The sequence below is a fragment of the Eptesicus fuscus genome, chromosome 11, assembly GCF_027574615.1.
Source record: "Eptesicus fuscus isolate TK198812 chromosome 11, DD_ASM_mEF_20220401, whole genome shotgun sequence".
In the NCBI taxonomy this organism is placed as follows: domain Eukaryota; kingdom Metazoa; phylum Chordata; class Mammalia; order Chiroptera; family Vespertilionidae; genus Eptesicus; species Eptesicus fuscus.
This window is the reverse complement of record NC_072483.1, coordinates 32,629,609-32,657,517: the sequence shown is the minus strand read 5'-3', so window position 1 is coordinate 32,657,517 and position 27,909 is coordinate 32,629,609. Positions and strand designations below refer to the sequence as shown.

General features: G+C 43.4%; 1 protein-coding gene and 1 long non-coding RNA gene across 4 annotated transcripts in view; both read left to right on the top strand.

The window, feature by feature from the left end:
* LOC114230493 (uncharacterized) overlaps positions 1-22,766 on the top strand; it is an 80,502-nt gene extending 57,736 nt beyond the window's left edge. The window contains exon 2 of the long non-coding RNA XR_008557400.1: positions 22,479-22,766. This is a non-coding gene — a long non-coding RNA (uncharacterized LOC114230493). The remainder of the gene's footprint in view (positions 1-22,478) is intronic.
* The window catches only part of CACNB4 (calcium voltage-gated channel auxiliary subunit beta 4), a 226,703-nt gene that overhangs the window by 74,708 nt on the left and 124,086 nt on the right, over positions 1-27,909 (top strand). The gene's annotated exons all lie outside the window — the stretch shown is intronic.

Here is a 27,909-nt window from a genome sequence, read left to right as displayed (position 1 = left end):
AATCTCCCCTCTCTCTGGTTGCTGTTGTTGGGCTGCATCCCCTTGGATCTGTGGCCCCACCTTTTACAGTGCCAGGCCTGGAATGAATGCAGGACTCCACCTGTGACTGGGCCAGTGCTGAGCAGAGCTGGGCCATTGTCGTCTGGCCTGAGCAGAGTGGTTCTAATGGGCGGGGCACCAGTGTGGCCGCCAGAAGCACCTGGACTCAGAATTCAGCTCTGCCACTTGCTGGCAGTGTGACCCTTGTGTCATTTTCTGATCTTTGAGTCTCAAGTTTATTCATCTTATCAAAGGAGGACAATAATTCCTTCATCTAAGGGGCATGGTGAGCAATAAAAAGATGATATGTTTGAAGCATCTAATAGTGTGTGGCATATATTCCAAGTAAATGTTTGTTTTTCTATTATTTTGAGTATTATACTTTACTAGTTTAGGATAATATTATATCAGCTGTTTGGTAGCCAGACCACTCTTTTGCCCCCCGAACTGGAAAGTTCCCAAAGTCTTAAGTCCCAAAGTCTCCCCGCTGTGCTGTGGTTGGGCCTGTCTCTCCTGTGCTGTCGAACGTCTGTAACAAGTGTCTCATGGAGACACCAGCACCTGCCTCACAGGGTTGGTCAGATTTCAGTCTCACACATGTACATTTCCTCCCAGGACGGGCAGACAACATAGTGCTGGAATATCTGTGTCCTTAATAATGCTTGTGATTGTTGGTCTTCAAACTTTTTCGGTTGACCTGGACGTTCTTTGTCTTTCACATAGAAATCATCACTGTTAAAGCATTTAAACCAGCGTTCACAAGTATCTTGAGATGAAGCATGTTCACCATAAGCTTCCCGAAGTATATGATAACTTTCAGCAGCACTTTTCTTCAAAATAAAGTAATGAATCAAAACTTCCTGCAAATGCTCTTTTTTTTTTTTTTTTTTGGCACGAAATTTGACATTTTTAAGCGTAAAAATATCTATGATGTTAATTCCTTCAGAAAATTTGACATATGAAGTTTTGAAGCTTGCTATCAATACAACAAAATAGCATACATATCAAATCGCATATATATCAACATATGTGTAACTCCATGTATTGAAAAAAATCCGCATTATTAACCGGTACACCTAGTAGATTGCAGGGGCCTGTTGCAGGCCTGCAGAGGGAGGCTGGTGTCAGATTCAGAGAGGAGCAGCTGCTGACCATCTTCCCTCCCGCTGCAAAGGCACCAACCTATTCCGGTGCAGGAAGTGAATGATGCACATGTTACGTCCTACACATCTGCGGCTGACTGTCATTTTGATGCTCTCTCTATTCTTTGCCTCCATTTTAGAAATAAGCGGCTTTATTTTAGAGTAGTTTTAGCTTTGCAGGAAAATGGTGAAGGTAGTACAGAGGGTTCCTGTTTTCCCTGTTACTAGTATTAGCATCTTCCATTAGTATGTCACACTCATCACAATCAATGCACCATTGTTCATAGATTATTACAAACTGGAAGTCATACTTTGCTCAGATTCCTCTGCTTTTGCATAATGACCCCTTTCTGTCCCAGGATCCCACCCCGGACACCACAGGCCACTTCGTCATCATGCCTCCTTTCGCTCCTCTTGGCGGTGACAGTGTTCTCTGCCCTATTTTTCAACCTGCTTTGAGCTCCTCTTCAAAAGATGCCTTTTCACCGTTTTGATACGTGCTGGATAGTGGGTGTTAACAGGGCTGTTAATTTTCAGTGAGCAAACATGGATGGAGCACACCTACAAGATGAGGTGACGGAACCTGATGACAAGATGAAGGTGAGCTGCTTTCCCCCATCTTAGTGCCATTCACCTCCTCATGCGCTTGCACATTAATGTGCCCCCTAGAGAGCTTGTTAAAATGCAGGTTGTGATTCGGTAGCTCCAGGGCAGGGCCCGAAAGTCTGCATTTTTAGGAAGCTCCCAGATGTGCCCATGCCACAGGGGACCACACTTTGAGGACCAAGACCCTGAACTTGGGTAGAGTTCCTTATTAGGTGCCAGTGGGAGCTAGGGGCTGGGATGGAGGGGGAGGAAGAATTACATAAATTGCCTATGACAATCTCTGTCATTAAGAAGTTTGTGATTCTGTTAGAAAAGAAAAAAATACAATAAAACAAAAGCATAAAAAATAAAGTGCAAAATTAACATTAAGGTAGTAGACATTTGATACCATTAAGATGGCTATTATTAAAAAAAAAAAAAAAAAACAGAGAAAATAACGTGTTGGAGAAATTGGAAGCTTTGTACATTGCTAGTGGGAACGTACCAAAGTGGTGCACCTTCTATGGAAAATTATATAGTGGCTCCTCAAAAAAAAAATGAACATAAAATTATCATACAATCCAGCCGTTTCACTTCTGGATATAAAGGAAAAAGAATCGAAAGCAGCGACTTGAACAGATATTTGTACACCCATGTTAATAACAGCATTATTCCCAATTCACTTTCACATTATTCACCAATGTCGGAAGCAACTCAAGTGTCCGTCCATGGACGAATGGATAAACAAAATGTGGTATCTCCATACAATGGAATAGTCTGCCTTATAAAGGAAGGAAATTCCGACACGTGTTATACCATGGATGAACCTTAAAGACATGATGCTAAGTGAAATACGCCAGTCACAAAAGGACCAATGCTGTTCAGAAGGTACCTAGGCTAGTTAACTTCAGAGACAAAGTAGAATGGTTGTTGCCAGGCCTGGGGGGGGGAGGGAATGGGAATTAGTGTTTAATGGGCACCGAGTTTCAGTTTGGAAGAAGTTCTGCAGGTGGATGGTTGTATTGGTTACACAACAGCATGAATGTGATTAATCACACTGAACTGTACACTTAACAATGGTTAAAATGGAAATTTTATGTTATGCATACTTCACCATAATTTTAAAATGGCTTAAACACACACACACACACACACACACACACACACACAGTACAATGGGGGTAGAGTTGTCAGGTGAGAAGGATACACGGATACAAGTAAGGCCTCATCTATGGACGACGTGTGGTACACCGGGCACAACGTGCCTACGTTACCTCATTTACCTCCAACAACTACCCAAGCGGCTTATTAGGCCTGTTGATCAATGACAAAACCAAAAGAGGGAAGAGATTATTGAAGGCTCCGAGAGTCGGCAGACGTGTCCAGCGTGGATTTAAAGTGGGCCTTGGAAGAGAGACAGGGTTTTGGTGGGAAGACATAGGGAGGCATTCTAGCTGGAAGGTGGAAACGGGCTAAGGAAAGAGACAGAGGCTGGATGGCAACAGCTCTGCAGCTGGCATGGTTGCAGCCGGAGTGAAAGGGTCATGTGAACGAAGCATGACCAGAAGGGCAGGAGGTGAAAGGCCTTCAGTCCCAGGGGCTTCTGATAGGGTCTTGATCTCTTAGTGTCTAAGCAGGGAGTATCAAACTAAGTGTTTTCGGAGCTAGCAGGTGACATTAATGGCAGAAGTGGCTTAGTGCAAGGTGACAGGGAATGGGGTGGACTAGGGCAACTGAATAGAACACATCCCACCTAAGGCATTCACATCTCATACGTAAACCCGGGCAGCGTGGGCCAATGCTGGGCTTTCCGGCAGGCGTTAGATAATATACTCAGTTCCACTTCGGCAGGGCTGCTCCACTGGGGCAGGGGGGCTGGGTTGGGCAGAGGTGTGTGTGTGTGTGTGTGTGTGTGTGTGTGTGTGTGAGAGAGAGAGAGAGAGAGAGAGAGAGAGAGAGAGAGAGAGAGAGAGAGAGAGTCTGAGTTGTGTTTGCTCCACGTCTGAATAACCTGGAACATCTTCTTGCAAACTGAGCTTCTCAAGGTGAGGCCCCTGCATGCCTGAAGGATGCAGAGTGATGCTGAGGGCATGTAAGACCACATGATACATGAGGCACATCTTCCTGGCTGTATCAACAGTCCTAGAAGATGGTGGGTAAAAATTCATGCAGTTTCACTAAGTACTTGAAATATTATTTTGGTTATGACAGAGACACATGGAGTAGAATACCAATGTAGCTAATTGTTAGCACTAATTATTATGTTCCAAAATTTAGAAATGCATTCTATCAATGAAAATAACGCAGAGCCAGTACTAACTGAACACCCACTCCGTGCCAGGCGCCATTCTGAGCACTTTGCCGTGTTTTCTCCTTCAGTCCTCCTCGCAGCCCACGTGCTCTGGGCCATTATTACCCCATTTACAGATGAGGGGGCGGAGATGCGGAGACCAGGAGTAACTTGCCAAGGCGATTGTGGCAGAAATCTAGGATACAATGGTCGCCGCAGCTGCACTTATAATGAACTCGGAGTTTCTTTTTCTCATGGCACTGTGGTCCAGGAGTAATTTAAGTAGGGACCACTAGGTGTCACTACCTGGCGCTCCCTAGAAAAGCAGAGGGACCCTGTGACTCCACCGTGAAGAAAACAACACACACATAACCGCAGGCATCTACCATCTTCCTGTTGAAAATGCCAATGTGACTTGGTAGCCACTTCTGTCTCCTTCCTTCCCACCTTTGGCCCATCCCAGCCCCAGCTAGCTAGGTGCAGCTGGACACCCTCCCCCCTCCAACACACACACACACACACACACACACACACACACACACACACACACTCTCTTCTGACCAACGCGGCCGTCCTGCCCAAATCCACCAGCAGAGTGTGTGTGTGTGTGTGTGTGTGTGTGTGTGTGTGTGTGAGAGAGAGAGAGAGAGAGAGAGAGAAGAGAGAGAGAGAGAGAGAGAGAGGGAGGGAGGCTGAGTTGTGTTTGTTCCAAGTTTGAATAACCTGGAACATGTTCTTGCAAATTGGACTGGTGCTTTCAAGTCAGACCTTTTCCAGCACAGTGCTTGCACACGACACACATCTGCTATTGAACCGCACTGAAGGGCAGAAGAGAGGCTTGTGCTCAGGGTACCAGTGAGTCAGAGGAGGAGCTGGAGGAGAATAGGGAGGGTCCTGGGACTCTCAGGGGCAGTGGGTGGAGGGAAAGAGGGGGAGAATGTGCCAGGGGCTCATAAGCGGGAACGGAAGGCCCAGCTCAAGGGCCCCTGCACCTCTCTACTGGTACCGGCCCAACACTGATTCAGCATATAACTATGGGCTGTACATGATCTACTTCAAGGGCATACAAAAATGTATCAAAAGTGAGCAAATGAAACATGTACGATTTTTTTTAAAAAAAAATTCTTTCTTGATTCCAGCATCCTCCAATTAATTTTGAAATCTTCCTCTTTACTGTAAACTTTTCAAAAATTCTGTGCACAGTCAATAGGATGATGGATTACATTTTTATTGCAGTTCACTTGAGGCAGGAAAATGAGGCGAGGCTTCTCTAAAGCATGATGCTCATACACAAGGAGAGCAGAGGAGGGGAGAAAACCAAGTCGTTTTTACTGAAACCGTCTCCTTTTGGACAGGAGGGCAGCCCACCACAGACACGTCAGGAGCTGTTTTGAAAAATGGTGCTAATTTCTGAGAACAGCTACAGAGAGCTTTCAAAAAATCTGCAGGATAAAGCAAATAGCGCAGGTGAATGTCTTTAAATTATAGGAAGCAAGTGTCAGTATCAGGCAGATCTGTATGTTTTACGTGGGCCCTGGAGACTGAGGTTCATTAGCACAAAAGCGGAACACATAATTTGTGTTAGGTTTTGTGATAACACGTGTTTTTAAAATTTGGAACATAACACTTGGTGCTTCCAGGAAACTTTCCACTTTTATTATTTTAAATGTAAATTCTCTGCTAAACACACAAAATGCAAATGCTAATTTATTTCAGATAGGAATACCATGGACAGTAACTTCTTTACGGTATGTAATTACAAAAGCTTCTTCCATTTGAGTCGGGAGTCATCACCAGCACCACAGAGAATGGCAGCAAGCTGGTTTTGATGCTGCTGTATTTACTTGATAAGAATAATGATAGCCATAACACACATAAGAATCCCGCGTGATCATAGGTGATGATTTCATTTAACTCTTATAGCAGCCCTGTGTGGTCTAAAGCAGTGGTCGGCAAACTCATTAGTCAACAGAGCCAAATATCAACAGTACAACGATTGAAATTTCTTTTGAGAGCCAAATTTTTTAAACTTAAACTTCTTCTAATGCCACTTCTTCAAAATAGACTCGCCCAGGCCATGGTATTTTGTGGAAGAGCCACACTCAAGGGGCCAAAGAGCCGCATGTGGCTCGCGAGCCGCGGTTTGCCGGCCACTGGTCTAAAGTATACACGGTTAATTACATTTGATAGATGACAGGTGGATGAATAAACCAAGGCTCATAGAGATTAACTGCCCAAGGCCGCAAGTACTTAGTAGCATAAGTTCATATTTGATTATGGAAATATTCTTATGAAAATTAATTAGATCTCATTAATAAATATTTTGTTTGGGGGAAGTATCTGCAAAATATTGCACTGCAGAAATTTAGACTTCAGTTACCATATACTCTCAATAGTATGTGTTGTATACATATTCAGAAAAAAATTCAAGCAGATACAGTCTTTGATTTCTGTTAACTCCACAGTATTTGGTATTTAAAAAATCATCTTTCTGAAAAATAGTATTTCTAGTTTGTTGAATCAAGAGGTGCCATCATCAGCAAAGGGAACCAAAAGAAAAGACAACCTACTGATTGGAAGATATTTGCCAATGACACATCTGATAAGGGTTTAATATCCAAAATTCATAAAGAACTCATACAAATTAACACCAAAAAACCAAACAATCCAATTAAAAAATGGGCAGAGGCCCTGAATAGACATTTTCCCAAAGAGGACATACAGATGGCTAGTAGATATATGAAAAGATGCTCAATAGCACTAATTTTCAGGGAAATGCACATTAAAACTACAGTGAGAGATCACCTTACACCTGCCAGAATGGCTATCATTAGTAAATCAATGAGCAACAAGTATTGGTGAGTATGTGGAGAAAAGGGAACCCTCATGCATTGTTGGTGGGACTGCAAACTGGTGTAGCCACTATGGAAAACAGCATGAAGGTTCTTCCAAAAATTAAAAATAGAACTACCTTATGGCCCAGCAATTCCACTTCTGGGTATTTACCTGAAGAAATACAAACACCAATTCAAAGAGCTATATGCACTCCTATGTTCATCATAGCATTATTTACAATAGCCAAGATATGGAAGTAACCAAAGTACCTATCAATAGACAATTGGATACAGAAGATGTGATATATATAATGGAGTATTACTCAGCCATAAAATAGACAGAAATCTTACAATTTGTGACAACATGGATGGACCTAGGGGGTATTATGATAAGTGAAATAAGTCAGACAGAGAAAGACAAATACCATATGATTTCACTTACATGTGGAATCTAAAGAACAAAATAAATAAACAAAACAGAAACGGATTCATAAAAACAGAAAACAGACTGATGGTTGCCAGAGGGGAGGGAAGTTGGGGGACTGGGTGAAAAAGGTGAAGGGATTAAGAAGTACAAATTGACAATTACAGAATAGTCATGGTGATGTCATGTGCAGCATAGCAAATATAGTCAATAATCTATACTAATAAAAGGGTAATATGTTAATTAGACCGGGAGCCCTTCCGGACAAAGCCATGGTGGCGGGGTCAAGGCAGAGGTGGTTAGGGGTGATCAGGCCAGAAGGGGAAGGCAGTTGGGGGTGATCAGGCTGGTGGTGGGGGGCAGTTGGGGGCAAGCAGGCCGGCAGGGAGGGGCACTTGGGGGTGAGCAGGCCGACGGAGGGGGCAGTTAAGGGTGATCAGGCTGGCAGGGGGGGCAGTTGGGGGCGAGAAGGCCGGCGAAGGGGGCAGTTGGGGGTGAGCAGGCTGGCAGGTAGAGTGGTTAGGGGTGATCAGGCAGGCAGGCAGGTGAGTGGTTAGGAGCCAGCAGTCCCGGATTGCAAGAGGGATGTCAGACTGCTGGTTTAGGCTCGATCCCACCTAAACCGGCAGTCGGACATCTCCCAAGGGGTCCCAGATTGGAGAGGGTACAGGCCAGGCTGAGGGACACCTCCCCCCCCATGCATGAATTTCATGCACTGGCCACTAGTATTGTAATAATTATGTATGATGCCAGGTGGGTACTAGATTTGTTGGGGGGGGGAGGTGTCACTTCATACATTATATAAATGTCTAACCACTATGCCATATACCTGAAACTAATATAAAATAATATTAAATGTCAATTTTAATTTTAAAATAAAAATGTATTATAGAATTGTACACTTGAAACCTATATAATTTTATTAACCAATGTCACCCTGATAAATTAAATTAAAAGTAAATAAATAAAAAGAAGTGCCAGAATGTTGTGTGTTTTTTTTAATCAGGAGGAAGAGGAAGGAAGGAGGAAAATTCCCCCCCCTGCCAAAAATCTTCACTTTAAAAATACTGCTATATTGTTATGAGACTCTGAAACAGTTTTGTTTATAAAGATTCTTGGGCCCAGCCAGCATGGCTCAGTGGTTGAGCACAGACCTGTGAAGCAGGAGGTCACGGTTTGATTCCTGATCAGGGCACATGCCCAGGTTTCGGGCTCCGTCCCCAATGCGGGGGCGTGCAGGAGGCAGCCGATCAATGATTCTCTCTCATCATTGATGTTTCTCTCTCTCCCTCTCCCTTCCTCTCTGAAATCAATAAAAATATATTTTAAAGAAAGATTCTTGGTACTTGCAGATAGTGAAGGTGCAGACACATTTGTGATCACGTCCTAAGCAAGCAAGGGGAGGTGGTCACAGTCCTGAGGTGGCGCGAGGTGTGTGAAGGCTCTGGTGTGCCTGGGGCACTCCTTGGAGAGCTGGTCACTGTCAGTGTCTTTAGGTCTTTGCCTGGCAGGATGGCAGAGGCCAGTTTTCTAAACCCACCTCTCACAGCCTCCCTGGGACCTTTTGCATTGTCATTCCACCTGACTTGAAAAGCTCCCACTGACCCTTCACATTGACTCCCATCCTCTTCAATAGGCCATCAGAGCCACGTTTGCCACACCCTTCCCCAGAAAGCCCGCCTGATGTCACCTTCATCCTTGCCGGGAACCAATTCCAACATGTCATAATTACAAGAGTTTCATCGAAAGGTTGGTGAAACTTGGGGGGCTCAACAAGGGCTGAGCCACAAATGTAGTTTACCTGTTGGAATGGCTAAAAAGAATCTCCCCCAAACCTGAATAGGATTGTCTGCTGCTAGACAGCTCAGGGCATCTTAATCTGCATGTTATTGCCTCCTGTTGGCCAAACACCTGAATAGTTGTAGGCTATTCCCCAATCTGACAATGCTTTTGTAAACCCTACCCTTTGAAACCCTACCCTTTGAAGTGTATTATCTCCACTTTGCCTTAGGACAATTTGTGTTAATAAATAGCATGGGATCCTGAGTCAGGGGGTAGTCTTTAGCTCCTTTAGCTGAAGCTCCTCTGACCCCCAATGCCTTTCAAAATTATCTTTCGTCCTTGGACTCCTTATTGAATCTACGCGCAGCTCCTTTCTCCAGATTGCTGAACCCTTCGTAATGCTGGGACAAGAACCCTGGCATTAATGGACGCCCACCCAGGGGCTCCAATAGTATTTATACCGTACGACTCATTTTTTTTAACTGAGTGGACACTGCCTTGCCTGATGGTGGTTTTGTTCAGGAACATACAATTTTATCTTCCCAACTTGAGTGTAAACTTCACAAGGGCAGGAGCTGAGTCTTAGGCCCCATTCTTGCTACTCACCCTTCCACCTCCCCTCTGCATCCAGCCCTGGACCAGGCTGTGTGCTGAGGTGATGGCTGTGGTCATTAACAACCTGTATTCTGGGCCCAGTTTCCTGGGTTTTAATCCTGCCTGCTACTTACTGACCATGACCTTTGGCAACTCAGCCTCTTAGTCTGTAACATGCTAAATCATAATGGTACCTACTTCATAGGGTTGTTGAGAAGATTCCGTGAGATACAGGGTGAAAGGGGCTTAGAACAGTATGGAGTGTGCAGTAGACATGATAGAGGCCTTAGCTGTTGTTTTTTCTTTGATAAATATCTGCAGGAGAGAGGCGGGAGGCCTGTGAAGAGGCCGCTGGGCAGTGAGAGTGGGAGAGACCCAGGAACCTTTCTCCACACTCTGTGCCTGGGCCACAGGCACCAATCTCCACCCCTTTACCAACGGGGGCATGTGCTTCCCAGGAGTGGAGAGTAGATGCAGTGCCGTTGCTGAGAGAGAGTGCCGAGGTGGAACGGAAAGGATTTGGTACGTGTCGGAGTGGATGATGGGGAAGTACATGTGGAGCTAAGAATGTCTTCCAGCTTGGGTGGCTAGGTCGACAGTGATGATATTAACTGAGTGGGATGGGTCAGAAGGGAAGGCAACGAGTTCAGTTATAGACATACTGGGTGTGCAGTGTCTGGCCTACATCCAGGTGGGGCCACCCAGTAGCAGGGACAACAACAGATAACATGTATTGAAAGAATATCCTGTCCGGTAACCATTCCAAACCCTTCACTCTTTGTTGTTGTTTATTAAAAATATATTTTTGTTGATTTCAGAGAGGAAAGGAGAGGGAGAGAGAGATCGAAACATCAGTGATGAGAGAGAATCATTGATTGGCTGCCTCCTGCACGCCCCCTACTGGGGAATCGAGCCCACAACCTGGGCATATGGCCTGAGCGGAAATTGAACTGTGACCTCCTGGTTCATAGGTTGATGATCAACCACTGAGCATCACTGGCTGGGCCCCCTTCACTGGTTTTCATCCACTTAGGCTCACAACCATCCTATGAAGGAGGTACTCTTGTTATTCCCCTTTTACAAAAGAGAAAACTAGGTGCACAGTGGTTCAGCCATTTGTGTAAGGCCACACTGCTAATGAGGGGTGGCACAGGGATTGGGACTTAGGCCATCTGGTATTGGAGCTCCCACATTGAGCCCCTCTCTACAAAGACTGTATCTGAGGCTTCTGAGGGAGATGAGACGGGTCTGGAGATATAGATGTGGCCAAGCCATGGTGGTGACAGTCCTGCTCTAGGGGAGACTGTGGGGGCGGGGGGGGTGTTGGCTGAAAGAAACTCATTTGCTGGCATAAGTGAACATCATTGTGGAAGATTCAGGTTCAACGTAAGTTATAACTGGGATCAAAGGTCAAGTAACAGCATGAAACTTGCTATGGACTGAAATCCATATGTTGAAGCCCTAACACCCCATGTGACGGTATTTGGAGGTGGAGCCTTTGGGAGGTAGTTAGGTGAGAAGAGACTGGAGAGCCATCTCTGTCAGCCACGTGAGCCATGAGAAGGACATGTGTAAGAGTCGCCACCAGGAGCTGGCCGTGCAGGCATCCTGATCTTGGACTTCCAGCCTTCAGAACTCGGAGAAATAAATGCCTGGTGTCTAAGCCACCCGGACTTTGATATTTTGTTATGGCAGCCCGAGATGACTAATACAAACTCAAAAAAAGAAAAGAAAAAGTCAACGGCTTGATGACAATAATTTGATACAACACTTATATCGCCCATTTCAGTCAACAAGGTTTGTTTAAATTGCTTTCAAATTCCATAAATTAACACTCTTGTGAGGTAAGTAGGTAGTAAGTGTTATTATTGAGGGTACAGGAAGAAGTGAATATGGGGACAGAATCCTAGCTAGATGCTTCCCGTTAAGTGTTTATTTAACAAAGCACTGAAAGAGGGTTTAGGTTGCAAAGTACTAGTTATGTCCTAGAGTTGAGTGTGTAATTTTCAATGAACTTTTAGGGTGGCATGGCTTGGTACCTAACAAAATGAAGTGGCTGCTGATTTATTTTGTGGTATACACGTGCCTGAATTGTCATACCAAGGCAAGGGGTTTAATGCTCTCAGCTCTGGCCACATCAGAATCACAATCACCCCAGGAGCTTTAAGAAACTGTGCACTCGGCTCCACCCCTGCAAATTTCCGTTCGGTAAATCAGGAGCAGATTAGTGCTTTTTTTTTTTGGACTAATGCATTTTTAAAATAGGTGCGCTTTTTTTTTATCAAGATGATGGAATGACATAGTATTTATTTCCTTTTCACTCCACCATCTCATTGAAATGATTTCCTCAAAAGGCATAAGAAAAAAAAATCCATAACAGAGCTGGCAGACAGGGAAAGGTACAATCACCTGAGAATAAATTTTGAGGCTTTTCTGGAAAATACCAGCAGATGAGGTTGCATTTAAAAACAGTAGAAAACTCTGAAGGATCTGGCCTGACCTGCTTGAGCCAGGAAGAAACGCTACAGCGCCATCTAGTGGAAGTCAGAAGTAGACCTTGGAGTGCTTGATTATCAGGCTAATTAATTAAGATACCCTGTTCCCACCTGCTTCCTCGTGCCCAGCAGCTGGTGTTCCCACCTGCTTCCTCATGCCCAGCATCTGGCGGCAGCGCTTGTCCCCGGGCGAGAGCTGCAAGAACAGTTCTTTAAATAAAATTCAGGCTTTCTTGGGGTGAGACTTCCCAGCATGGCAACCGAGGTGACAGAGAGAAGAGGAAGGCAGCTTGGGACTTGGAGGGGAGTGAGGCTCGCTATGCTTGTCCTACTTTGGTGGACGGGCTGGTCACTTGTGTGGGGTGCTCCACCCCACCCCTGCTGCCCCTGCTCACACACACAATGGGAAGCCTGGCTAGCAGTATGTCTGCCCACTTAGGTGCTGATTCTCACAGACCCTCTACCCCCCCCCCCCCCCTGCAAGCAGCGCTGAATTCAGGGGAGGGGCCACATAGACAAATAGACTTTCTGGAGGGGGGAGGGGTGCTGAATAAAACAATATCCTGACTCAGATTTGACATGAGCAGCCAATTATTAGCCATATCCTTCGCTGATTCTCCTAGATCAGTGGTCGGCAAACTCATCAGTCAACAGAGCCAAATATTCAACAGCACAACGATTGAAATTTCTTTTGAGAGCCACATTTTTTAAACTTAAACTTCTTCTAACGCCACTTCTTCAAAATAGACTCGCCCAGGCCGTGGTATTTTGTGGAAGAGCCACACTCAAGGGGCCAAAGAGCCGCATGTGGCTTGTGAGCCGCAGTTTGCTGACCACGGTCCTAGAGGGATTGCTCAGTGCCTCTGTTTGCTTTAGTAGAGGGGAGATGAAACAACGAGAGCGGGAATAACAAGCACTGTTCATTTCTGTATGGTCCCCAACCACTTCCACATCTATGATCTGAGCATTATTATAGCCCAACTCTGTGAGGCACTGGTGCTTTTACTCCCACTTCACAAATAAGACAGCAGAGGGTCAGAGAAATTAAGGGGCTCATTCACATTCACACAGGTAATACATGGCAGAGTTAGGATGCAAAACTAGGTTTGGGGACATCAGTTTATGTTCTCTTTTCACTTATCACATAGTTTCCAACTTAATTTAACTACTTGATAAACATTTGTTTCTAGATGATAGAATGGACTTGGGGTCTTTAGGTAGCATTTGTTATATGTGCCAACCTAATGGACTAATGAAGCAGCAAAATATTGAGAAGTATTCTCAAATGATAGCTCTTCTGTGAGATGGCAGTGGTGAAAAGGACAGATTGATACATTAAAAACGAGTTAATTTAGGGATTTGATTATAGGTGGATAGAGTGTGTATTAGTTTCCTGAAGCTGCTGTAACAAATTACCACACTTTTGGTGACATAAACCAGCAGACATTTATTTTCTCATGGTTCTGGAGTCCAAAATCAAGGAGTCAGCAGGGTCATCTTCATCTGAAGGCTCTAGGGGAGGTTCTGGTCTTTGCCTTTCCGACTTCTGGTGGTGGTTGGCATTCCTTGACTTCTTGGCTTGTGGCTACATCATTCCAATTTCTGCCTTCTCCTCTGTATCATCAGCTTCTCCTCTGTGTCCCTGTGTTTTTCCCTCTTCAGTCTCTTATAAGGATACTTGTCATTGGATTTAGGGCCCACCCAGATAGTCCAGAATGATATCAGCTGCAAAGACCCTTTTAATTGCACCTGCAAAGACCCTTTTTCCAAATGAGGCCACATCTAGAGGGTCCAGGGATCTGGATGTGGACATACCTTTTTTTTATTTTTTTCACAGTGAAATAAAAAAATCCTTGGTCCTTCTACCCTGTGATGTATATTTATACAGCAATGGGCACACTTCATCTCTAGGGACTAAATCCTTGTTATATTTTCTTAAACACTGATAGGTAACAGTTGTTAGATGGAAAACCAGAGCTTTTCTAGAGCCTTCTCCATGCCTGTTTGTGACATTTCCTATCTTCCTTCCCTTTTTCCTCTTCTTAGCTTCCTAAACAAGATATTTGGATTTTCAGTCTTAGAAACTGCTAGTCAGAAGAGAGGCAATTAAGTGAAAAAGTCAGAAATCTGTTCTGTGGTTTCTGTATTCTTTCATAGTGGAAAGGAGTGGTAGGTTTACTGAGTTCCAGATGGGGAAGAAAGATAAAAGTCTTAGGAAGGGAGTGGATACTGGGCTGTTTGAGTCACTCACATTCTTCAGTTTGCAGATGGAAAACATTGAAAGCCATAAGGCTTATATAAGGTCACTTGGCAAGTTGTAGGCTGACCCAGTATTAACACTTGGAGCTTCTGAGTTCTCTACTTCGACCCCCCGAATCAGAGTGCACCTCAGGGGTTCTTACTCCATTAATCTTCGGTTGTCTGGGCAGTACATGAGGGTCTTGACACTCACAGTCAAACAAACACACAGGGGAAGTTAAGCCTTGAATTTGTTGTGTTTGAGCTTTATTCAGTAAGTGAGGGGGAAAAATCTGACTGCTGTGATTGTATTGTTCAGGTCTCTAAGCTGGCTAGTGGGATAGTGTCTGCAAGCAAATGGATTTTTAAAAATTCCATACTAATATCTACCACTGGCAATGCCTTTCTTGAATCCAACTAAGTTGTCTGTAGGATTACCACGGCTGGAGTCATTGTGTGTATGAGGAAAACAACAACAAAAAAAACAGAAGACAGCGTTTTTTTAATCTTCACCTGAGGATATGTTTATTGATCTTAGAGAAAAAAGAAGGGAGAAGGAGAGAGAGAAAAATATCAGTTGGTTGCCTCCTGTACGTGCCCTGACCAGGATCGAACCTGCAACCTGGGATGATGCTCCAACCAGCTGAGCCACCCGGCCACCTTCTTAATAAGGACTTCCTCCAACTATTCGTCTAAGAGCATATTTTCTCTTTGCAGACTTTGAACTGCTTTGAACTCGTTTTTGAGGTCAGCCTTCCAAGATTGCAGTAGAATCAGAGGTATTTGGGGAGCTGGAGTAAATGTTTAAGTAAACCAGGCCAAGGAAAACTTTGCTTCATCTCAGGAGCAATTGATAGCTCTAACAGGTACTGGTGGGTGGCGTTACGACGAAAGGCCCGAGTGCCAGGCAATACTGCCAGGTTCCCAGTACTTCCAAATGACAAACAGACTTTCCGGAAGCATGTTTGTTCATGGTGTTATGCTTTGAATCATTTTGTCTATAAATTTAGTGCTTTATTTATTTATTTTGCTAATGCCTATCAAATCTAACGCACTAAGATTCCTTTAATGGTAAGCACATTACTGAACAACTACAAGCCACAAATCTTACATTCAAAGAGTTCACATATGTTTTTTTCATTTGATCTCATAACTGCATTGGCCTTGTGGTTCATTGCCACTGCCTGGGGGAGAGTTTTCAAGGTTCCTTTTTACTTTGTCATCTGAAGGACTCAAGAACACTCCCGGGGTGTATCTAAGGTTGAGAGTCGTGTTGGTAGTTACGTTGGCATTTAAGCCTGCCAACCTTTCAGAGGGACTCAGCGGGCCAATAATAACTTGGAATATGTCTTGTTGAGAATAAACTTCTGAAAAGCTTAAAATCCAAACAGGTTCTGCAAATTTATCAAATTCCTGGTTTGATCAGCATGTGGGCCCCAGGCTTAAGTTTGTTTGCTGTTTTTGCTTAGACTCAAAAGTCATTACCAGAATTTGCAAGGCCAGTAGAAATCAGCGGCCTAAGATGAACCTGGCCTAAGTGATGTTATCTACTCGATGTAGGCCAGGCAGGCAATCACGCTTGCTTAAGGAGCACAATGGGGCATCCTACAGAAAAGGGACCGCTTTCTAGATTGCTCATTGTAGAATTTAAACCTCAGTATGAGCACGCTTGGCACATTGGACCGATTTTCTCCAAATTTGTGTCTTTGGGTTTATCCATTTCACCGTTAAAAGTGGTCCCCAGCCGATGCCCTTGTCTGAGAAATAGCTTCCTGATTACTTACCTGGCACCTCATGCAATGTGTTTGCCTCCCCTCTCCTACGGATTCCTCCCTGCTGTGTTGTTCCATCTTTGCTTTGTCACTTTCGCCCTATGCTCCTTCTGGTCTGACTCAACTTGCATTGGCTCCCAGGAATGTCATCTACCCTGGGCCCGAGGCTCCTAGTTCCTGTCCCTGAAAGTAGGTCTGGGCTTCCTGGGTCAAACAAAAATGGTATCTGCAAATTACTTAGTCTCACAGAGTGCTTCTAGATACAGTTAGTGGATCAAAGATGTGTTAAAAAAAAAACATGATTCAACATCTCTAACCTTGACCTTACCCAAGATGCTTTCTTGTCCTTCCTTCCCACACCTGCCCAAAAAAGGCAGCAAGTTGAGAACTGTATGAGGGCCACTCATTTTCAGCCCTGTCAGTGGGTGTGAGGAAAACAATAATTACTGAATTTGGGAGCCTGTGAAGGTGTCATTTTGACAGTACCGAGAACTCGGGTTTTCTGTTTGCAATACTGGCAAAACCATTTGCGATTTAGGAAGTGGAATATTCCCAAAAGCTTCTTCAGTGACATGACTTGGCTTTGATTTGCAGGAGTAAAGGTCAGTCAAAGGACACGAAATGCTCAGCTTGCAGTGACCAAGCATCAGCTTTTTCTAGGGGTGACTACATTGGTCCCAGGTGGAATAAGGGAAGAAATGTTGCTAAGAAATGCTGTATCTTTGATTGACATGGTGGCTAGGGTCTGGTTGCAGCTTTCCCAGAAACTTACGTTTGCTCCCCAAGGTGCCGGTTTGCATTCACATCTGTCAGGAGCTATTGTACTGACAGGTGAAAGAGCTGGGCTGTTTACAGAGAAGGCTGGAACTTTGTGTTGCCGAGTACAAGCCCTCCAGAGTAGGTATCCATTTAGTGGTTCCTGCCAATGGTTATTGTATTTATTTTATTTCCATAGTTATGTACTTAACAACCTCCCCAAGCCATAATTGCCGTTACACATTTTATTCTTAATTACTTGGAAGGTAAACTGATGATGCAGGGAGCAAATGCGCACTGCTATTAATTAAAATCCCCAGGAAATGGGACAAACTGAAGAGAAAAGTGCTCTTTTAAAAATAGTAAGTGTACCTTGTCACACCGCATAGAGAATCTTACACCCACATAAGGTTGTAGCTGGTACTTCGTGGGCCCCATGCAACATCTCCTGGGAGCACCTCGGATTGCAGGTGCAGCTGTGGTGGACGGTTCTCATGCAAGAAGCCTGCTTACAGGTCTCTCTTTTTTGCCTGAGGGTTTTGCCCTGAGACCTCTGGAGTTTCCTCACTCATTGCTAAGCCTGTCTGTCCCAGATGCAGGGGAATTAACACCCTCTCAGCCAATGGATCAGGAGACCTAACCTGTAGTCCTTCAGAGGTGAATCCTAAGGGCACTTTACTCTGATGCTTAGAAGTCCTCAGTGAGATGGAGCTCTGCCACAGCACCTCAGGAATGCATTTTTCACTGGCTTTTCCTTCTCCCCCAATTCAGTCTCTTGTCTCCCTGAGATCACCTCCTAGTCCTTTGTCTTAGGTCCTGCTTTGGGGGGAGTCCGCCACCGTGGAATGATGAAGCGATCGTTAGAAGCATCTCTTTCCAGGTCTCCTTTTAACCCTCTGTAGGTAAAGATAACATTTCCAGATTTTTTAAAAATTTTGGAGTCCAGAAAAATGGAAACATGAAGAAATGGATTACTTGTTTCTTATGGCCATGTTAAAAAAAAAAAAAGATTTTTCAGAAACCCTGCATTCAGACAGCTATGGCTTTGGACAATTCGAAGCACATTCTTCACACCCCATCTCCAACGATGGGCATGTCATTTGATGCTTCGCCAGAGTTTGTCACCTAACGGCTGCTCCCAGTTCAGAACAACGTATGTAGACCTGTAAGATGAGACCAGGAAAAGGCATGTGGTCAACCCCTCTGGCCCCCGACAGAGCAGGAGTCAAACTCAGTGTCTTGTTAGGGAACAAGTGGAAAGATATTCCCCAGTGAGCTTAACAGCTCTCAAGACCAACTTCTGGGAAGGCTGGTTCCCCAGGCTGAAGTTTTTGGTCTTCAGTGCTGTCGATTGATATGAGCTAACGCGGGTCCCCAAAGTGGAACTCCTGTGCTCAGAGTCCTGAAGCCAACCTGGAGCCAAGCTCTGCGTTCCGAGGTGATGAGCTGCCCAGTTCCAGTGTTTAGAGCAGCACCAAAGCCCTCTTTGTAAAGAGTTTCACTACGAGCGATTTTGACAGGAGCACGTTAGAGACAATACGAGTTTCATCATGAGTCGGATATTTTGTGGTGTAACCAAAGGTCTAAAGATAAATAGGATTTTGACATGCAGGTTTTGAGAGGAATTGAGTGTAATTTGTATTCCCTATGGTAATTCATTACAAACTTATTCCCATTAGATTTTATCTCATTTTATATAGCTGTACAATTCACCAACTCCCAATGGGAAAACAGCATTCTAAAGTGACATTTTAAACAAATGATTAGCAAGATTGTAAATGGACTTCTTTGTCATTTTACGACATGAACGTTTGAAGATTCTGCTCGCATCGCGTATGTGTCTCTGCCCTGGGTAATCTCTTTCTGATGCGGCTGGCTGCCTGCTCCTTTGTTCTCTGCTTGCTCAATTGAAACTGGGGCTTCATCGAGATCAGTGTCATGACTTGGGTGTGTTAGATACAATCAGAGCGTAAGAGGGATCAGAATGTGGTTCATGGAAACTGCTTTAGCGAGGATGAGGTTAACCCCAGAATTTGTAGAACTCTTTCAAGTATTAAACAAGTTGGGAGCACCTTCTATGTAACAGGCACTGCAGTGGAACATAATGCAGTGGTCCAGTCCCTATTCCTTCCAGAGCTTCCGTCCTCGCCCAAGTGTGGAGGGTGCGGCAGGGTAAGTTCTCTGATCCGGTGGACCCCAGACCTGGGAGACCTGGCAGCGGGGACATGTAATCTCCAACTGGAGAGGGATGAGCTTTTGGCAAGGCTCCCAAGTGAGCAGAAACTAGGCTGATTTTTTTAAATATATTATTTTTTATTGATTTCAGAGAGGAAGGGAGAGGGAGAGAGAGATAGAAACATCAATGATGAGAGAGAATCATTGATCGGCTGCCTCCTGCACACCCCACCCTGGGGATCAAGCCCACAACCCGGGCATGTGCCTTTGACCGGGAATTGAACTGTGACCTCCTGGTTCATAGATCAAACTGCTCAACTACAGAGCCCTGCCGGCTGGGCAAGGCTGACTTTTGAATAAGAAAGTAAGGTGAATGAGGAATGTGGTAGTGAAACATTTTTAAATAATTTATCTTTATTGTTGAAAATATTACAGATGTCCATTTTCCCCACTGACCCTTTCTGCCCTGCACCCAGAGCTTTTGAGGAAGAGGGTTCAGAAACACAGGTAGCAAGAGCAAGTACCTCGGGAGCTGCAATGTGTGTGGCTGGAGCACATGGTGTGAGGAAGTCACGCAAGGAAGAGGCTGGCCACATCAGGACGTGCTTGTACTTTAATCCATAAAAGAATTAGAATTTTATTGCAGAGAAAGGGAGGTGCTTTTGATGTTGTTTAAGCAGAGTCAGAAGACAAAGATATGCAGAATATTTTGGTATTAAAAGGGAAAGGTATGTGGGACTTTCGAGAGTGGCACAGGTGGAGGCAGGAAGACCGGTGATGAAGCTTTCGAAACAGAGCAGGGAGAAAACTAGGAAAGCCTAAACTCCGAGGGATTGAGAAAGGAGGAGGAATTCGAAAGGTGTCAGGCGGAATAATAACAGAGCTTGGGCTTTAGGGGAGAGAGGGAAGGGAAGTGTAGAGGATGATCCCAGATTTCCAAATCAGACAACTGGGTTGAAGAGCCATTCTGTTCTCTGGTACAGGGACTGGTTTCGAAGGAGGTGGCCGTGAGGAACTATTGGATATGTTGAGTGTAACATATCTGGGCTGTGGGACATCCAAGTGGAGACATCTAGTAGGCAGCTAAATATGTGGTTCCAGAACTCCAAACACACATTTGAGCTGAACATATTTATTTGTGAATTGTCAGAAAATGGGAGGTGGTTTCAGCTGAGGGGGAGCTGGAGCTAGAATTCTGGAAAATTGGAGAGGGGGTCAGAGAGTGTCCTTGGTTTCTGACACAGCAACCAAGGACAGGAGAATTCCCAAGAGAAGAAAGGTCAACAGTGTTAGAGGTTATGAAAGACAAGGTTCTATTAGATATAGTGACAAAAAGGTCACTGGAGAGCTTGGCGAGAATAGTGTAAGGCAGAGGTGAGGATAAAGGCCGGGTTGTGAAGACTGGATAGTGTAGGACAAATGAAGAATGAGAGTGTAGATCCATCTCTGGTTGTTGGCTGTGAAGGAAACACTAGAAATAGGTTGATAACAATGAGAGTCAAGGCCAAGGAAGGGTTGTTGTTCTTGAATGAGAGGGCCCTCAGCCAGAAGAGAGCTGTGGGTTAAAGTTATAGTCGAGAGAGCCAGTGGAACCGGTTCATATTGAGGCCAGAGAAATTGGGATTCTGAGCACCCGTGACGAGATCTGTCTGAGAAGGAGGGGGATACCCCTTCCACTGAAATAGAATGGAAGGAGGTCTAATTTGTGGAATGGAACAGGAAATTCAGGGAATGTTGATGTTTGCCTCCTGGGGATTAAGGGAGTGAGATAATCTGTTAATGGTTAAAGAAGAGGAGAAGTGAGGTAGGAGTTTCAGATTGATGAAGATTATGTGGACTGAGGAGAAAACCGGTGATAGATACAGAAGGAGAGCTGGACAGTTGTAATGGATTGAATTCCCCTACCTCCCTACCCCCGCACACACCCAGTTTTATATGTTGAAACCCTAATTCCCAAGGTGATGGCATTTGGAGGTGGGCCTTTGGCAAGTAAGTAGGTTTAGGTGAGGCCATGAAGGTAGAGTCCCATGATGGGATTAGTGCCCTTATAAGAAGAGGGAGAGACACCAAGGCTTGCTCTCTCCACCATGTAAAGACATGGCAAGAAAGCGGCCACATGCAAACAGGAAGAGTGCTCTCGTCAGACACCAGATCTGCTGGCACCCTGATCTTGGACTTCCCAGCCTCCAGTATAAATTTTTTTTAATCACACTATTTACCCACTCTGGTATAGAATAAAAAGAAGGATTTTAGATCCCACTAGGGTGAGAGGTCTTAGATAAAATGAGAGGTGCTTAGGGTCTGGAGAACTTGTGGAGCCAGAGAGCAAGCCAATGTGAGTAACTGAGAGACGTGGGAGAGTCGTGTCCTTGGTAGAGAGCCTGGGTTTACTATTGTTGTCCACTTTGACTTTCCTTTGAAAAATACCAGTAACATTAATTTACAGCCAATCACTTGCAACAACTTACCATTAAGATTTTACTTTACTTTGATTTCTAAGTAAGTTTTGGAAATTTTACTTAATTTAATAGTGTGTCCTCATCTAAAGCTTAAGGTCTTTAAAAAATTGTATTTCATTTGGTAATAAATTATTTGGTAATAAAAAGGAAGTATAAAGTTTATTTCGTGGAACAAAAAATAAATTGTTTCATTGAATCAAATTTTCAAAAGGAATGGTACAAACTCTAATGAATATACTGTATATGAAGACAGGTTGGAACTGCCAATATATGCAGATATATAAATCTTCAAGAATGAACACCAGCCCTAGCCGGTTTGGCTCAGTGGATAGAGCGTCGGCCTGTGGACTCAAGGGTCCCAGGTTCAATTCCGGTCAAGGGCATGTACCTTGGTTGCAGGCACATACCCAGTAGGGAGTGTGCAGGAGGCAGCTGTAGGGGGTGTGCAGGAGGCAGCTGATTGATGTTTCTCTCTCATCGATGTTTCTAACTCTTTATCCCTCTCCCTTCCTCTCTGTAAAAAAAAAAAAAAAAAAAAAAAAACGAACACCAGAAAATGATACCTAGTGACTGAGATGTTGTCATTGGGAATGGGAATATACAAAAGGGAAGACATTTAGATTGGTGGACCTCATCCAAACTGAGATTCACTCTTCTTGTGTATAGGTACTAAGTTATCTGAGTTAACAGCATTTATAATGGCACTAAATTTAGAAAAATAAAAATAATGAAGAGGAGGGAAAGTGCTAGCGTGGTGCTTTACAGTAACACACAGCTAAATGCCTAGCTGTGAATATGTGACCTTGTGATTGCACTTTTGTGTATGTGTCCTGGTTTGCTAATTCCAGGCACCAAGTTTGCTATACTTGTTAATGCTTTTTTCTTTCACTTAGTTCAAAACATCAGTGAAAGGTGTCAGGATGCATCATCACAACTTATCCTCCGTGGCCTCCAAGCTTTTCTGTCCTGTAAATTTTCTGAGGATGAGGTCCATGGCAGAAACTATCCAAAGGCAGCAAAGTGGCCCCTGGAGACAGATGAACAGAATGAATGAAGCACAGTGTTCACTTAGCTGCTCTGAATTCAACCGAGCCCAGAGATCGAAGCACCTGCCCTGAGCTGCAGTAATAAACCGCAAAGAATATTCATTGCCATTAAAGGTTTAATTTTTAAAGTTCAAATAGCCTGTCCATCATTGTCAATTCATTTGTACCAAGAGCCCAAGGTAACGGTTGTCATGGTAATACAGATACTTTGGGGGATTTATCTGCAGACCAGATAAAATAATTCATTTGGACTCAGATTTTTCCTAATTTTGAAACTCTGTCCCTTACTTTTCTTGTTGGAAAATTGGAGTGAGTTTTCCACTTACAGATTTGTCAAGGACCTGAGTTTACTCATTCCATTCTGACCTGACCACGTAGGCACTGGTTCTCAGTACTGACGTTGGTGCCCACCTTCCGTCTCTGCCTTCCAGAATGGTCTCTCTGTGGTGGTAGGCGATGACCACTTTCAGCACCTGAGCGGGAAAGAAACAATCTCTGAGACAACTGTGGCAGACCTCCTGGTGCTGATGACTTATAACTATTCCATTTGTGATCCCCAGTAGGGACGAGGCTAACGGTGACACTCAGATCCACGCAATGTTAAGAGAGGCTCATTGTACCCAGGCTGTTCTTCCACTAGTGTGTTCCAGCCAAATGGGATTTACTAGAGTTGATATGGTGGAAACTTTTATTTCTAACATCGGATCTTCTCCCGCCTCCCCTACATTGCCCCCCCATTATGGTGTTAGCTCTGAGAGGGAGGTAAGGGCATTTCATAAGCCCACGTTGTTCAGGTTGGCAAGCATGCTAAGCTATGTGACACCAGTATCAATAGGTATTAACTTCAAGTACGATGCTTAGTAGGGTGCAAGGGAGTCATTGGTTGTTAGAGATGGGAGTAGGATTGGGGGTGGGTCCAAGGGTTAGTTAGGATTTCATATTTTGGTAAATACCACCATAAATCAGTAAACAATATGAATACTTATCCCTGGCCCATAGAATACAGGCAGAAGATCTCTTTGAGTTGGAAGAGGTACCATTTTGGAAATTCACACCAGATACTTACCCTGTCTACTGTATAGATACTTATGCCAAGTGCTGGCTATAAAAGGAAAAGGTACATCAATATTTAGATTACTTTCTTTTCATGTGAAACAAGATCATTCTTAGAAATGAGACTAAGAGATATGGGCAATGCTATGTCACCTGGTAAAAGCAGATTTCACCAGGTGAAAAAGTTGCTTTATGGATGTGAGGTCAGCACCACAGAATAAAACGAAAGTTTAGGACATAATGCTCTTCATCATATGCCTAAGGAATTCATGCACCTGCTGAGTAATATTTAACTGTTGCCGACTTAGCCCAGTGGCTTCTCATTCTTTTGCCTACTAAAATGGGAGTGGAATTTTTAGAAAATATAGATGGCAGAACCTCTACTGAGCTTGACTTCTCAGAGTGTAAGTGAGTTGTAAAAAAGCTCTCCGGTGAGCTGCTCTTCTATCATTGTTGACAACCCCAACCCCAGATGTCATCTTCATAAGACTTTCCCCTATGTTCATAGCAGTATTATTTATAATAGCGAATATTTGGACAGCCCAAGTGCCCAGCAGTAGATGAATGGATAAAAAAGCTGTGGGACATTTACACAAGGGAATACTATGCAGCTGTGAAAAAGAGGAAACTTGTACCCTTTGGGACAGCATGTATGGACCTGGATAATATTATGCTAAGTAAAATAAGCCAATCTGAGAAAGACAAATATTATATGATCTCACTTATTTGTGGAATCTAATGAACAAAATGAATTGACCAACAAAATAAGACCCAAAGCATGGAGGCATGGAACAGACTGACATACTTCGATGTGGCAATGAGGAGATGAGAAGAGATACACCAGAGGACTTATATACTTATATACATAGCCCATGAACATGGGCAATAGGACCTGGGGTAAGTGGGTAGGAGCTGGGAGGAGAGGGGCAAAGGGGGGGCGGGGGATGGGAGACATCTGTAATACTATCAACAATAAAAAATATATAGAATAAAAAAAAGACTTTCTACAAAAAGAGGAAACAAGAGCATAACAGTCTCTGTTCTTTAGATATAAAATTCCTCACTCAGAGCCAGTAGATTTTAAATGTTTATGAAAAAGTGTAGTGTTTTACATATAATAAAGAGGTGATATGCAAATTGACCCTCACGCCCTCGCACAAGATGGCCACCCCCACGTGGGCAAAGATGGCTGGCAGTTGTGGGCAATCAGGCCAGCAGGGAAGGGCAGTTGGGGGCAACCAGGCTGGCAGGGGAGGGCAGTTGGGGGCGACCAGGCCAGCAGGGGAGGGCAGTTGGGGTGATCGGGCCGGCAGGGGAGCAGTTAGTCTTTGATCAGGCTGGCAGGGGAATGGTTAGAGGGTGATCAGGCTGGCAGGCTGGCGAGCAGTTGGGAGCCAGCAGTCCTGGATTGTGAGAGGGATGTCCGACTGCCGGTTTAGGCCCGGACATCCCCCGAGGGGTCCCAGATTGGAGAGGGTGCAGGCTGGGCTGAGGGACCCCCTCCCTCCCCCCCCAGTGCACGAATTTCATGCACTGGGCCTCTAGTGTATGTGTATGTGTATATATATATATATATATATATATATATATATATATATATACACACACACACATATATGTATTTTCACATTTATATATGTTCATTAACAAAAAATGCAAGTTAAAGTAACAGTGAGATGCCACTTTTTGCATATCAAATGAACAGATTTAAAAAATTAGACCTTTAGGTCTCCCTTTGCCCTATTTATAGGAATATAAATTGGTAAAATCTTTCTGTACAGCGTTTAGCAATGCGATCAAGTGACTTAAAATGTTCATACACTTGACCCAAGAATATCTGGGAGTCTAGCCTAAGAAAATAATCTGAATTGCAGACTACACATAATGTAATTCCAGCATTTTTTATGAGAGCAAAACAGGGGAACTGCAGATTATATTTATATGATGAAATGTAATCATATTTATGAGTTTTGGTAATGTGAGCAAATGCTTGTGTTATTGAGAGGCTACAAAATTTTATTATAGCATGTGAAACAAAATGTGTATAGAGAAAGACATCAAAGTATTACTAGTAATCATACAGTTTAAAAGTCAGTTTACAGTCCTGGCCGGTGTGGCTCAGTGGTTAGACCTTCAACTGCGCACCGAAGGGTTGTGGGTTGGGAGTTTGATCCCCAGTCAAAGGCACATACCTGGGTTGCAAGTTCAGTTCCCTGATCTGGTCAGGGCCTGTGTGGGAGACAACCGATTGTGATGTGTCTCTCTTGCATCGATGTTTTGCTCTCTCTCTTCCTCTCCCTCTCTTCCACTCTCTCTAAAAGTCAATGGACAAAATATACTTGGGTGAGGATTAACAAAAAAATAAATAAATAAAAGTTGGTTTACTAGTACAGTGATTTACAGTTGTTTGTATGAAAAATAATACAATAATTAATAAATAATACAAGAATAAATTGTTTCACACACTCAAAACTGTAGATCTACTTTTGCCCCACTCTATTTCAGCAGCTTTTTATTCTCGTCTTTGTACTTTTCTGAATTTGTCAAGTTTTATACAATACAATTTATTAAGATTTTATTTTTATATTTAGAAAAATAAATATACTCATTGGAAATGTTTTTAAAATTTTTGTGGAAGAATTGGCAGTAGAAGTTATCATTATAGATAGTTGATCTGTGAAGAGAAGAGTTGTGGAAAATTTCAGTAGATTAGAAAAATGCTTAAGTTGGTTTCAACCCTAAGAAGCCTCAGGAAGCTGGATCGTAAACACATACATGTTTGAGAGAAAGTGTAATGAGTGGATGAAATAAGTATAAAGTGAGAAAGTTATAAAGTAGAGATGGCAGTAGACAAGTAGATGGAGGATGAATATAATGAAAAATATATTTTATTCTTTCATTGTTTCAGAATTGTGTGATGTTTGGAAACTTTCCCATGATTTCTAACCCTTCAGATCTTTCTGGTGGTTTTATGTTCATCAAGTACATGGTTTAAATGAAGTAAACAGCCAACAAGAGCTGAATGTGAAAGAAAATCACATTGGCTTTGAAATTAGCTCATTCATCGTTTCTCCTGCTGGACCTTTTATTTTTCTCCCAAAACTTGCAGTAGTCAATTTGCTTAATTGAAGATAGGATAATGATTTCCAAAGTGTCTGTGTTGGTCTTACTATTCTAGTAGATAATCTTTTTATTTTTTAATTCTTAATTTTTTTTATATTTTACTTTTTTGAGAGAGAGAGAATGGAGAGAGAGAGAGAGAGAGAGAAACATCAATGTGAGAGAGATACATCGATTGGTTGCCTCCCTCACATGTCCTAACCTCAGCTGGGATCCAGCCTGAAACCAGAAGTACTTGCCCTTGACCTGCAATTGAACCTGCCACCCTTTGGCCTGAGGGCCAACACCCTAACCACTGAGCAAACCAGGGAAGGCTAGATGATCTTGTTAAAAATAAGTCTATCTTAGTTGAGGCCCACAGGCTATCTGCCTGACATTGTCTTTTAGTTCAAGGCTTTGATGGAAAGCTTTACAAGTACTTGATAGGGAAAACCTCAGAATTTCTTCTAAAATTAGGGGAATCTGAACATTTACTGGTAATATTTCTTTTCCTAATGCCTGCTGATAGTATTCTGAAAGCAATGTGTTTGAATTTCCCCCTTTTCTCTGTAATGGATATTCGTGTGTGCTATATCACTTTCATTGTGTGTACACACATCCAAATTATGTTAAGACAGTTGTTTCATGTTCTTCTGATCCATAGGTTTACATGCACAGTTAGAGGAGCCGAGGGAACATTAGGATTTGACATTATTTCCCGGCTGAGATGTTACTAGTTTACTATTTTGTAGTGTTTTATATATATTTAATGCTAATTTGATGCTGAAAGAGTAACTTAGAGGGACTTTAGAAATAATTTGTTTTAAACAACTGTTTTTGAAAATTGTGATACTGTTGTCTTTCCCAATTTAAAAGAAAATAGATTTATAATGTGCACAAGAGCAGAGGATCAAGTAGAATTTATAGCTTACCCTGCTACACAAGGCTCAGCAATGCAGTGAGTTTGAGGTGCTGTAAGGTACATGACACCTAAAAATTTATTTTAATATTGGTATTTTAATTTTCGATCTATCTTTCTTAAATATTTGAGAAGTCACTTTTTGTTATTAAGAGAAATGCATTGCCAAACAACTTTTCAAAGCTGTGTGTGTGTGTGTGTGACTAA